Raw genomic sequence first — 11,863 nt, 5'->3', positions numbered from 1 at the left:
TGCTTTTTACCTAATGAAAAGATTTCTCAGCCAATAGTAGACTGCTGGACTTGTCCGCGGGTAATTGAGAGCGTACTCTAACAAGGAAAAGGGCAGGGGTGCTAATAGTTAACATTCATTGAGCACTTACTGCATCCCAGACACGGAGCTAAGTTCTTTACAGACATTGTTAGTGGTGATTCTATAGCAGGTTAATTAGTCTGAGATGTAAGGTTAACTACACTTTGTATCATCTTTACCCTTTAAAGTTTCTTAAACCTCTAATTGCATTCTAGTGTCCCAACAACCCTGGAAAGAGGAGATAGAGCTGGTATCATTTTTTTTTCTTGATCTGTGAGTGATAGAACTGACACAGAGAATTGACGTGATTTTCTAAAATGCCTGGAAGGACCTAGAAGTAGAATCTACGTCTTATTACTGGATACCCACAACTTTTCAGCCACATCCTCCAGGCCTCAGCTAATTGATTGACTAGGATTCTTGGAAAGCTGTACAACCCCTCACAAATTCAATGAAGTGTGGAAGGAAAAATTAACATGGCACATACTTTCCTGACCCACAGTGCATACAGAAGTACACTGGGACTAGGCCTGGTTTACAAAATATACTTGAGGTTTGAAGACAGGATGGGTGAAAGGTTTTTTTGTGGTGGCAGTGGGATTAATCAAAACAGATAAAAATTTGAGAAAGAGATATACTTTCCTCGTAGGTTGTTTTTCCTAGATGATTTGGAAAGATGCTGGGCCAGAAAGGGAGTTCAAGGCTAGCTAGGTTGGTGGTGTGAGGACTAGGAGCAGGAAAGCAGGTTTTCTGGAGGAGTTGGCACAGGGGACTACACCTTGTCGAAGGGTTTGAAATCAGGGCCTCTGGTCCAGAGATCTGGTCCTACATAGATAGCCACCTTCTGGAAACCTTTTGCCCCTCCTGAAATTTAGCCTGTCAGAATTAAATTCCTCATTTCTCCAGCCTTTCAAATTCATTCTTCTGCCTGTTTTCCTTATTTTAGGAGACAGCTGTACCTTCCATTGGTTTAATTTTTCTCTTTTCTGACCAGTCAATCCACAGTCTATCCTACTTCCTGAAATCTCATAAATCCATTTATATCCTTCCATTCTCACTGTTGTCACCCTAATCTAGGCCATAATTTTATCTCACTTGAACTAATGCAAGTGCCTCTCTACTGTTGCTCAATTTGACATTCTTTCACTCAAAAAAAAAAATTTTTTTTTTTAGAGCCACATCTGTGACATATATAAATTCCCAGGTTAGGAGTCCAATTAGAGTCCAATTAGAGCTACAGCTGCTGGCCTACACCACAGCCACACACCAGAGCAATGTGGGATCCAAGCTGTGTCTACAACCTACACCACAGCTTATGACAATGCCAGCTCCTTAACCCACTGAGCAAGGCCAGGGGTGGAACCCACATCCTCATGGATACTAGTCGGATTTATAACCCCACTGAGCCACAAAGGGAAACTCCAGATTTGTTTTGGCCGCCCCCATGGCATGTGGACGTTCCTGGGCCAGGGACTGAACCTGCACCATAGCAGTGATCTGGCCACAGCAGTGACAGTGCCAGATCCTTAACCCGCTGAGCCACCAGGGAACTCCTCTTTTACTCAGATTTTTTTTCCAAAATATAGATGAGCTCACATTAGTCTCCTTAAAACTCTCCAGTAGTTCCCCAGTGACATAGAACAAACCCCTGGCGTGGTTGAGAGAGCTCCCTTGAGCCTCGTCTCATCTCATCTTTGTCATCCTCTCTTCTCAGCCACCCCCTCCTGCCTGCCCACCCCACACACTTATTTCCAGGCCTCCCAAGCTCCTTTCTGTGTGGATTTTCTTGTCCCAATGCGAATAACTTTTTATAACACTTTATAGCTTTTGAGTGTTTCCTTTAGTTTGCCAATCCCATTTACTTTTTCCTCTTTTTGTTTTAGGATACTAATTTCTGATATGGACATTGTTCTTAAAGCTTCTCTTTGAAGAAATAACTTTAGAACCCTATAGGTGGTTGAGCGTGCATGTTTGTGTTTGAGAGTCAGCATTTTCTCATGTTTGTAAATTTTTTGTCATTTAGTTATTAGTGTTATTATATGTATGTGTATTACATGTATGTGTAGAGGCATCTGTCTGCAGCCTTGTTCCACAGAATATCTCAGGTTTATAGGGACTCTGAGTCTGTTATCGTTTCATTCTGCCATCTAACTGATTTTCTTTTTTGTTGTTGTTTTTGTTTTTGATTTTTAGGGCTGTACCAGTGGCATATGGAAGTTCCCAGGCTAGGGGTTGAACTGGAGCTACAGCTGCCAGCCTACACCACAGCCACAGCAGCGTGGGATCCGAGCCATGTCTGCGACCTACACCACAGCTCATGGCAACACCGGATCCTTTAACCCACTGAGCAAGGCCAGGGATCAAACCCTCATCCTCATGGATGCTAGTCCAGTTGGTTACCACTGAGCCACGATGGGAACTCCCTGATTTTCTGTTGAAGTAATATCCATGTTATATTTGCTGCCAAAAATCAAGTTGAAAAAGGCAGCTACGGAGAAAGGAGAGCACGAGTGAGAGGACCCTGTTGGAGAGGGCAGTGTGATAAGAAGAGGTTTTGAGATCTGACAGGAGCCCCTGGTACCGACGTTGGTTGGAAACTTTCATTCAGATGGTGTCTGTGGCTGTGAGATATGACCTGTACAAGTGAAGCCATTCTGCATCAAGGGGAGGGGAGTCAGTGTCACAAAAGGGGGTGGAGACATAGCTCTGCTTCATCAAAGTAGCTCAGAAAAGGAGAGGGGTCAATGGGACATGTAGAGGGAGGGGGGCTAGTTACACGCTGTGGGGAAGGAGCTGGTGAAAGAGGCTAGGGAAGGAACTGGGGATAAATTTCAACTCCACAGAAGGTTCACTTGGCTCCTACTTCCCTAAATAAGGCAGATAAAGCTCAGACCCCTGAAACTCATCTCCCCATACGGCAGGTGTCAATTCAACTAAGATTCCTGTGCCTCTTAGCAGAGAGCCTGTGCAGGCGTGACTGATGCATCCTTTTTCACACCAGGGATCAAGACAAGCAGGAGGAACCCTTAAATAACAGACTTTTGTAGACTCCTCATCCCATTCTCTTACCGGCACTTTCTCCTGCTGTTCAGAGTCACCAAGCAGGATCTAAGTTCTATCCCTGCCTTGTGCCTGTTAGTTTCCACTACAGCCTTATTCTTAGGGCAAGATTCAGGCATCAACATGAAGCTTCTCCTATTCACCTTGCTGCTGATGACTGGTAAGTGACTGAAGTTAGCTCTGTATCATGTTTGATTGAGGCTCTGCCAGAAGATGAGGCTGTGGAGCTGTGTTGGAGGAGAGCTGGTGGATCAGCAACAGTAAAGTTGGGAAGTAATAATATGCTAGCTATTTTCTGTACAGGGCCAGTCATTTATAGAACCCAACTAAAGTTTTATTTTTTAATCTCTTTAGGGCCTCATCCATGGCATATGGAGGTTCCCAAGCTAGGGGTTGAATTGGAGCTGTAGCCACTGGCCTACACCACAGCCACAGCAACTCGGGATCCGAGCCTCGTCTATGACCTACACCACAGCTCACGGCAATGCTGGATCCTTAACCCACTGAGCGAGGCCAGGGATCGAACCTGCGTGCTCATGGATGCCAGTCAGATTCATTTCCACTGAGCCACAACAGGAACTCCTTAACTAAAACTTTAATTGTGGGCTTAAAAGCTCTTCTGGCTGTCTGACAAAGTGCTCGGAATGAAACGTGGAGGCTTCCAGAAGGGAGGAGGATGGAGGTAGGAGGCTGGAAGGGGGCATAGGAATTTGTAAAAAACATAAAAAGCAGAACCAGCTGTAAGGTTCAAAAGGAAAAGATTTTGCTCATTGGGCTTTTACCACGTAATGTATGATGATAATTGCCATCACCACTACCGCCATAAAAGCATATGCTTCTCTAGTACGTGCATAGTGTACACTACTCTGTTTTCTATATATCAACTCGTTTAATTCTTACAGCAGCTTTGTGAGATAAGTGTTATTTTATTGATGAGGGAACCGAGGTACAGAATAATTAAGTAATTTGCCCGTAATGAAATTAGTATGGCTCTGTATTAGGTAATTACAGTATGCTCTCTTACTTAATAGTTATGTGGCCTGGGACAAGCACCCTAACATCTCTGAGCCTCAGTTTCCTTATGTGCAACATGAGAAAAAACATAGTATCTATACTTTAAAAACATGCAATACTTCCTAAACCTATGTTAGAGTGAGTGGAGTTAACCAAGTGAAGTGAGGGGAGATTGTTTCAGAGAAGCCAGCAAGTGTGACGGTCATGAGGTGTGACCTGTTTAACTAAAAGACCCCCTCTGTGACCACAGTGCAGAGAAAGGAAGGGGATTGATAACCTTGATTTTAGAAATGGTCCTGGGAGTTCCCGATGTGGCTCATCAGAAACTAATCTGACTAGTGTCCATGAAGACGCGGGTTTGATCCCTGTCCTCACTTAGTGGGTTAAGGATCCAGTGTTGCTGTGAGCTGTAGTGTAGGTCCAAGAATCGGCTCAGACCTGGCATTGCTGTGGCTGTGGTGTAGGTTGGCAGCTATAGCTCCAATTGGACCCCTAGCCTGGGAACCTGCATAGACTGCGAGTGTGGCCCTAAAAAGACAAAAAAAAAAAAAAAAAAAAAAAGGTGTCCTGGATGTAACAGCCTTTAAATAATTTAAAATGAGTGTTAGGTGCGGTCATCATTTATGATTATAAACGACTTGTGTGCTCTTGTGACTTCAGTATGGAGAATGAATTTGAATAGAGATATGGCTTATGTGTGGGAAAGATCTGGAAGGGAAATTGAGGTGACTGTTGCAGCTCTCCAGCCAACAGAATGGACCAGGGCTGTGGCAGTGTGAAATCAAGTAAAGGATTGCAGTCATAATGAGACAGCAGTGATGAACTGAACGTGAGGAATGAAGAGTAGGGACAAGTAAAGGATGTCACCCATATTTCTGGTTGGGTGAATGGTGGTACAATTTCCTGAAATAGGGAACCCTGGAAAGGAGGTATTTGGGGAAGAGGACAAGTTACAGTTTCCACTTACTGAGCAGGAGGTGCCTTTGAGAGGTCCCCTGGAGATGTGCACTTGAATAAAGGGCCCTGTAGCTCAAGAAAGGTGTCTGAGTTGGAAGACAGATTTTGGAATTTTAGGCGTATCAACAGGATTTTAATTAATAGGAATGAGTGGAAAAGATTACTTGGAAAGTGTTTGTGGGAAAGAAAAGTTTAAAGGACACAACTTTGACTACTAACTACTTTCCTTGGTTTAAAATTTTTATTTTGGGAGTTCTCTCGTGGCACAGCAAGCTAAGGATCCGGCTTTGTCACTGCAGTGGCTTGGGTTGCTGCTGTTGCATGGGTTTGATCCCTGGCCTAGGGACCTCCTCATGATATGGGCATGGCCAAAAGGTAAATAAATAAAATTTCTCTTTGAAAGTAGACATTTACAAGAAGTTGCAAAAAATATACCAAGGAGTCTCATGTATGCTTCATTCCGTTTCCACCATTGTATCATCTTGTATTACCTGTAGTAAAGTATCAGATCATGAACTTAACATTGCTAAAATCTACAGAGGTCATTCAGCTTCCCTCAGTTTTACTTGTATTTATGCATGTATAAATATATGCAATTTTATCCATTTATAGGCTTATGCATCCACCACCTCTTTCAAGATATGAAGCAGTTCTATCACCACCACAGTATCTGTCCTGTTGCTTGTTTTTAGACACATCCTTCCATTCTCCCTCCTCCATATTCACCCCTTCCCTAACTCATGGCAGCTAATCTGTTCTCCATTTCTGTAATTTTGTTTCAAGAATGTTATGCAAATGGAATCATACAGTATGTTATATTTTAGGACTGGCTTTTTTCACTCAGCATAATTCCCTTGACATTCATCCAAGTTGTATGTGTAGATCAATAGTTTGTTACTTTTTGTTACTGCGTAGTATTCATGCTCAAGGACACCATTTCTCATCTTATGGTAATTGTATGCTTAGTTTTATACCAAACTCTCAAATTGTTTTGGAGATTGGCTATACCATTTTACATTCCAACCTGCAAATGTACAAGTAAGCTGTTTTCTTTACATCTTTCTTAGCATTGGTGTTGTCACTCACTATTTTTCATTTTAGCGCTTCTGTTAGATGAATAGTAGTATCTCACTGTAATTTTAATGTTCGTTTTCTCATGACTAATGATAATGAATATCTTTTCATGAACTTATTTATCATATGTATATTCCCTCTCTCTCTCTCTGGCCATGACATGTAGCGGCTTAGATGTGGGATCTCAGTTCCCAGACTAGGGGTTGAACCCAGGCTGCAGCAATGAAAGCACCAAATCATAACCACTAGGCCACCAGGGAACTCCCCATTCCATGTATATTCTCTTCAGTGAAGTTTCTGCTAGTGTATTTTGCTCAGTTTTTTCATTAGACTGCATGTTTTTTGACAGCTACTTTGAAATGGTATAGTCTAGATACAATCTTTTGTCAAATTTGAAGTTTGCATATATTTTCCTAGTGCTTAACCTGTCTTTAAACCCTCTCACTTGGTCTTTTATAGAGCAAATGTTTTTAATTTGATAAGGTTCAATTTATTATTTTTTTCTTTTATGGATTTTGGTTTTCATGTCAAGTTTAAGAACTCTTTGTGTAGCCCTGGATCCTGAAAAATGTTCTTTTTTTTCCCCTGTAAATTTTTATATTTAAGGCTATAATCCATATAAGTTAGTTCTTTTATAAGGTATGAGGTTAAGATGGAGGTTCTTTGCTTTGGTTTTGTTTTCTGTCTATGCATGTCCAATTCCATTTGCTGAAAAGCCTGTACTTCCTTCATTGAATTGCTGTTGTACCCTGTCAAAAAGCAGTTGAGCATACTTGTATACCCATATCTTCCACTTTATTATTGTATTATTATTATTTTTTTCTTTTGTCTTTTTAGGGCCTCACCCATGGCATCTGAAGGTTTCAAGGCTAGGGGTTGAGCTGGAGCTGTACCACTGGCCTATGCCACAGCCACAGCCACAGCAACACAGAATCTGAGCCACATCTGTGACCTACACCACAGCTCACGGCAATGCTGGATCTTTAACCCACTGAGCAAGTCCAGGGATCAAACCCGAATCCTGGAGTTCCCGTCGTGGCGCAGTGGTTAACGAATCCGACTAGGACCCATGAGGTTGCGGGTTCGGTCCCTGCCCTTGCTCAGTGGGTTAACGATCCGGCGTTGCCGTGAGCTGTGGCGTAGGTTGCAGACGCGGCTCGGATCCCGCGTTGCTGTGGCTCTGGCGTAGGCCGGTGGCTACAGCTCCGATTCAACCCCTAGCCTGGGAACCTCCATATGCCGCGGGAGCAGCCCAAGAAATAGCAACAACAACAAAAAGACAAAAAAAAAAAAAAAAAAAAAACCCGAATCCTCATGGATACTAGTCAGGTTGATTAACCACTGAGCTACAACGGGAACTCCTATTTTTTTTTTTTTCCTAAAATTATGTTAGCTATTCTAGGGCCTGTGACTTTATCAATAAAATTTTCAATAAACTTCTCTTTATAGACCTTGCTGGAATTGTGATAGGAATTTCATTAAACCCATAGATCAGTCTGGGGGGAATTGGCACCTTTACTGTGTTGACTTTTCCAGTCCATGAACACAGCATGTAATTCCTTTTAGTTAATTCTTTCTTTCTTCAGCATTTAAAAATTTTTAGCATAAAGATTCTGTACATATTTTGTTTTTGGATTTTCTTAAGTGACTTTTAAAAATTAACATATAGTTGATTTACAGTGTTGTGCATATTTGGTTAATTGTATACCTAATTAATTTTCCTTGGAGTGATTACAAATCATATTGAATTTTTATTTTATTTATTTATTTATTTATTTTGTCTTTTTGCTATTTCTTTTGGGCCGCTCCCGCGGCATATGGAGGTTCCCAGGCTAGGGGTCGAATCGGAGCTGTAGCCACCAGCCTATGCCAGAGCCACAGCAACGCGGGATCCGAGCCGCGTCTGCGACCTACACCACAGCTCACGGCAACGCCGGATCATTAACCCACTGAGCAAGGGCAGGGACCGAACCCGCAACCTCATGGTTCCTAGTCGGATTCATTAACCACTGCGCCACGACGGGAACTCCCATATTGAATTTTTAATTTTGAGTTCTACATGTTCATTATTAGTATATAAAAGTCAGATTGATTTTTATATGTTGATTTTGTATCCCCTGATCTTGATGAACGCAAAAACTCTACCAGGAGTTTTTGGTAGATTTACTTGGGATTTTCTATGTAGGCAATCATGTCACCTACAAGTAGGGACAATTATATTTCTACCTTTGCAGCTGGTTTGATTTCCTAATATTTGTATTTTGTATTATTTTCCTATTATTTGATCTTTGTATTTTCTTAATGACATACTAACAGGTGTGAGACAATATCTCATTGTGGTTTTAATTTGCAGTTCCAGATGATTAGTAATGTTAAGTATCTTTTCATGAACCTTTGGCCATTTGAATGTCTTCTTTGGGAAAAAAAGCCTATTTAATTCCTCTGCCCCCCTTTTAATTTTTTGTTGTTGTTCTTGAGTTGTATGGATCCTCTCTATATTTTGGATATTAACCTCTACCTTACTATAGTCTGCAAATATTTCCTCCCATCCTGTAGGTTGCAATTTCATTTTATTGTTTCTTTTGCTGTCCAGAATCTTTTTAGTTTGATGTAGCCTAACTTGTTGAGTTTTGCTTTTGTTGCTTGTGCTATTACCGTCATATCAAAAAAATCATTACCAAGACCCATGTCGGGGAGCTTTATCCCTGTGTTTTCTTCAAGGAGCTTTATTCCCATTCACAATAGCATCAAAACCAATAAAATACTTAGGAATAAATTTAACCAAGGAAGCAAAAGATCTGAACAGTGAACACCATGAGACTTTGAATGTAGAAACTGAAAGAGACATAAACAAATTGAGATATCCCATGTTCATAGATTGGAAGAATTAATATTGTTAAAATGTCCACACTACCCAATGCCATCTATTGATTGAATGCAATCCCTATCAAAATTCTAATGGTTTTTTTTCACATAAATAGAAAAACAATCCTAAAATTTGTATGGAACAACAAAACACTTCACATAGCCAAAGCAGTCCTGAGAAGAACAAAGCCAGAAGCATCACACTTCTTGATTTTAAACCGTCACAAAGCTATAGTAATTAAAGTATTGTGGTATCGGCATAAAAATAGATACAAAATAATGAAACAGAATAGAGAGTCTAGAAATAAACCCCTGCATATATAGTCAGATTATATTTGATAAGGGAACCAAAAACACTCAATGAAGAAAGGATTGTTTCATTAACAAATGGTGTTGGGAAAACTGTATACTCACATGCATACAAATGAAATGAGACCCCTATCCTGTACCACTCACAAAGATTAATTCAAAATTAAAGAGTTAAACATAAGACCTGAAACCATGAGATTCCTAGAAGAAATCAGGGAAGAAGCTCTTAATTGATTTTCAAATATTGAACCAGTGTTGCATACTTAAGGTAAATTCCACTTGGTCTTAGTGTATAAAGTTTTCTATACATTATTATTTTTTTTCTTTGAAAAAATTTTATTTTATTATTTTTTTTAATTTTCCCACTGTACAGCAAGGGGATCAAGTTATCCTTACATGTATACATTACAATTACATTTTTCCCCACCCTTTGTTCTGTTGCAACATGAGTATCTAGACAAAGTTCTCAATGCTACTCAGCAGAATCTCCTTGTAAATCTATTCTAAGTTGTGTCTGATAAGCCCAAGCTCCTGATCCCTCCCATTCTATACATTATTGAATTCAATTGCTAATTTTTGTTGAGGATTTTTTCATATATGATCAGGAGAGGTACTGTTTTATAATCTTCTTTTCATGTAATGTCTTTGTTTTTGGTATTAGGATAATACTGGTCTCATAGAATGGTTTGGGAAATATTCCATCTGCTTTTTTTTTTTTTTTTTTTTTGTCTTTTGTCTTTTTGTCTGTTGTTGTTGTTGTTGCTGTTGTTGCTATTTCTTGGGCCGCTCCCGCGGCATATGGAGGTTCCCAGGCTAGGGGTTGAATCGGAGCTGTAGCCACTGGCCTACGCCAGAGCCACAGCAACGCAGGATCCGAGCCGCGTCTGCAACCTACACCACAGCTCACGGCAACGCCGGATCGTTAACCCACTGAGCAAGGGCAGGGACCGAACCCGCGACCTCATGGTTCCTAGTCGGATTCGTTAACCACTGCGCCACGACGGGAACTCCTCCATCTGCTTTTATCTTCTGAAAGAGATTGCAGAGAATTGGTACAATTTATTACTTCAATGGTTTGTAGAATTCATCAGTGAACTAACTCATTTGGGCCCAGTGCCTTCTGTTCTGGAAGGTTATTGTTGAATCAATGTTTTTAACAGATATGGGCATATTTAGAGTGTCTACTTCTTTTTGTTTGAGTTTTGGTAAATTATGTTGTTCACAGAATTCACCTATGTTTTCATGTCCACCAGCATAGAATTGTTTATAGTATTCCTTTATTGTCCTTTTGCTATCCATGGGATCTGTAGTTATATCACCATTTTCACTTCTGATATTAATAATTTGTCTTCTCTTTTTTTTTCTTGGTTATACTATCTAAGATGTAATGATTTTACCAATTTTTTCAAAGAAAAAGTTTTTAGTTTTGTTGATTTTCTCTATTTCCTATTTTTATTTTCTTTGGTTTCTGCTATAATTATTATAACATAATATCTTTTCTTCTACTTACTTTGGACATAATTTGTGACACTTTTTCTAGTTTTCCGAGGTGGAAACATATTGTTGACTTTAGACCTTTTTTTCTTTTTTCTTTTTTTTTTTTTTTTTTGTCTTTTTGTCTTTTTTTTTTTTTTGTTGTTGTTGTTGTTGTTGTTGCTATTTCTTGGGCCACTCCTGCGGCATATGGAGGTTCCCAGGCTAGGGGTTGAATCGGAGCTGTAGCCACTGGCCTACGCCAGAGCCACAGCAACGCAGGATCCGAGCCGCGTCTGCAACCTACACCACAGCTCACGGCAACGCCGGATCGTTAACCCACTGAGCAAGGGCAGGGACCAAACCCGCAACCTCATGGTTCCTAGTCGGATTCGTTAACCACTGTGCCACGACGGGATCTCCTTTTTTTCTTTTCTAATATATATGTCCAGTGCTAAACATTTCCCTCTAAGCACTGTTTTTGCTACACCCACAAATTTTTTATTAAGTATAGTTGATTTGCAATGTTGTGCCAATTTTTGCTGTACAGCAGTGACCCAGTCATATATATATATATATATACACACACACATATATATATACATATATTTGTATATATGTGTGTATATATATATGTATACATATGACCCAATCACATATATATGTGTATATGCATATATTTACATATATGTATATATGTATTCCTTTTCTTATCTTCCATCATGGTCTGTCACAACAGATTGGATGTAGTTCCCTGTGCTATTCAGTAGGGACTTTATTGCTTATCCATTCTAAATATAGTAGTTTGCATTCATTTACTAACCCCTAAATCCCATCTCACTCCTTCCCTCCCTCCCCCTTGGCAACCACAAATCGGTTCTCTCTGTGAGTCTGTTTCTGTTTTGTAGATAAGTTCATTTGCACCTTATTTTAGATTCTATGTGTAAACGATATCGTATGGTATCTGTCTTACTTCACTTAGTATGAGAATCTCTAGTTGCATCCATGTTGCTGCAGATGGAATTATTTCATTCTTTTTTTATGGCTGAGT

At 40.2% G+C, this 11,863-nt stretch overlaps 1 protein-coding gene across 1 annotated transcript in view; it reads left to right on the top strand.

The window, feature by feature from the left end:
* The window catches only part of SSBP1 (single stranded DNA binding protein 1), an 83,692-nt gene that overhangs the window by 56,426 nt on the left and 15,403 nt on the right, over positions 1-11,863 (top strand). The gene's annotated exons all lie outside the window — the stretch shown is intronic.

Source organism: Sus scrofa, chromosome 18 (genome assembly GCF_000003025.6).
Source record: "Sus scrofa isolate TJ Tabasco breed Duroc chromosome 18, Sscrofa11.1, whole genome shotgun sequence".
Taxonomy (NCBI): Eukaryota; Metazoa; Chordata; class Mammalia; order Artiodactyla; family Suidae; genus Sus; species Sus scrofa.
Note: the sequence above shows the minus strand (reverse complement) of the source record. Positions and strands in the feature narration are given on the sequence as shown.